At 30.2% G+C, this 2,044-nt stretch overlaps 1 protein-coding gene across 1 annotated transcript in view; it reads left to right on the top strand.

Moving 5' to 3' along the window:
* LOC126898193 (uncharacterized) overlaps nucleotides 1-2,044 on the top strand; it is a 41,005-nt gene that overhangs the window by 34,910 nt on the left and 4,051 nt on the right. The gene's annotated exons all lie outside the window — the stretch shown is intronic.

Raw genomic sequence — 2,044 nt, 5'->3', positions numbered from 1 at the left:
TATCGATTGTAGCGATATTCAACAATTTTTTTTTTTTGTTATTTGAATCACTCTGAATTATTATATTTTTCATTTGGATCATTCTGTATTTTTATATTTTTCATTTGAATCACTCTATACACAATTTTTTTTTAATGCTCCGATTTGATTGATTTTTGCATTAGTAGAATGCTTTTAATATGTAGATTTCAAAAACATATCAATTGTAGCGATATTCAACATTTTTTTTTTTTTTTTATTTGAATCACTCTGTATTTTTATATTTTTCATTTGGATCACTCTGTATACACAATTTTTTAAAATTGTTCTGATTTGATTGATTTATGCATAAGTAGAATGCTCTTAAGATGTAGATTTTAAAAACATATCAATTGTAGCGATAACCGTGAACTAAATAAAATGGCGTATAATTTGTAACCGAATGTATTGAAGTATTATAATCGTATACAACGTACGGTAAATAATCTACCCACTTATTGTTATCCTGAATGTAATGTGATATCATGTCTATAACTGTCTCCACCTGACCTTGTGAAGTAGGCTTATACGGTATTCCGAATTTTTTGTCTACCCCAAAAGCGTCCATTAGGTCTAAAACTCTCGTTGACGTAAAATGAGTTCCATTATCTGACCTAATTATCCTAGCTGGACCAAATCTTAAGAATAAGTCTAAAAGAAATTTGTTGGTACTACGCGCATTGGCATTTGTAAATGGTTAAGCTACGCAAAATTTTGATAAACGATCAGTAACTACTAAAATATACTTATAAGATCTCGACTTTAGAAGGGGACCAACATAGTCAATAATTATCTCATTCATGATCTTACACTTGTCTAAATCGTATCTCCCTACTTTCGGTGGCTTACTTTGTTTATATGGTTTCCTCTTTTGACACCTTTCACAGGACAGAACATATGCTTTTATATCTTTTCTCATTTTTGGCCAGTAATATTTACTCCTAATTTTGTTTAGTGTTTTTGAAAAACTGATATGCCCGCTTAATAAACTATCATGATTATCAATTATTACCTGTTTAATAAATTTTGAAGGTAAAGCAATTGCGTATACAGGGATTTGTCTAATTTTCGTTTTGTAATACAATATATCATTATCTTTTATTTCATAATTGTCGGCCTTATTTAAATAAAACGAATTTGATGAGATAGGGTTTTTAATAGCTCCTATAATGTTATGCAAGTACGCATCGTTTGCTTGTTCTACAGCAATATTAATAGGTTGAACAAGATTTATTTTAAAAATATCATTTTTAATATTCGAATTTAAAATATTAATTAGTTCACTTGAACTGGGATAACGCGATAGATGATCCGCGGCCCTATTAAAAATACCTTTTTTATATTTTACTTCAAAATCATAGCCCATTAATTTCGTTCGTATCCTGTTTACAACGTTAGATTCAGTTTTTATGTTCATAAAACTTATCAAATTTTTATGATCAGTCCAAACCTCAATTTTCCTACCGTGAACATATTGCCTATAGTGGGTAAAATGAATAGCTAAAACCTCGAGTTCCATTGCGGAATAATTGGACTCGGCGGGCGTTAACTTTTTAGACGCGTAAGAAATTGGATGAATTTCGTTGTTATCGTCACGTTGTTGAAGTATAACACCTAGACCTAATTTACTAGCATCTGTTACTGGTATAGTTTCCAAATTTACGTTAAAATGCGCGAGGAGTGGAGATGTCGTAAGTTTAAACTTTAGCTCTTTAAATGCTGTTTCATGTTCAGCTAACCATTTAATTTTTTCATTTTTTGTTTTAAATTTACCCTTAGTGAGATCTGTAAGAGATTTTGCCAGTTTACTAAAGTTAGGAATAAATTTTCTGAAATAATTGGCAAGTCCTAAAAAACTACAAAGTTGTTTAATAGTATTAGGGAAAGGGAATTTTTTTACCGATTCAATGCCCTCATCGGTTGGTCTGATGCCTTTCGAATTTATGATATTACCGAGTACTTGTATTTCCTCGTATCCGAATTTACATTTTGATGGCTTCAATTTTAGATTATACTGTCTAAATCT

This window comes from Daktulosphaira vitifoliae, unplaced genomic scaffold, assembly GCF_025091365.1.
Source record: "Daktulosphaira vitifoliae isolate Bord-2020 unplaced genomic scaffold, ASM2509136v1 Scaffold_2, whole genome shotgun sequence".
Lineage (NCBI taxonomy): Eukaryota > Metazoa > Arthropoda > Insecta > Hemiptera > Phylloxeridae > Daktulosphaira > Daktulosphaira vitifoliae.
Note: the sequence above shows the minus strand (reverse complement) of the source record. Positions and strands in the feature narration are given on the sequence as shown.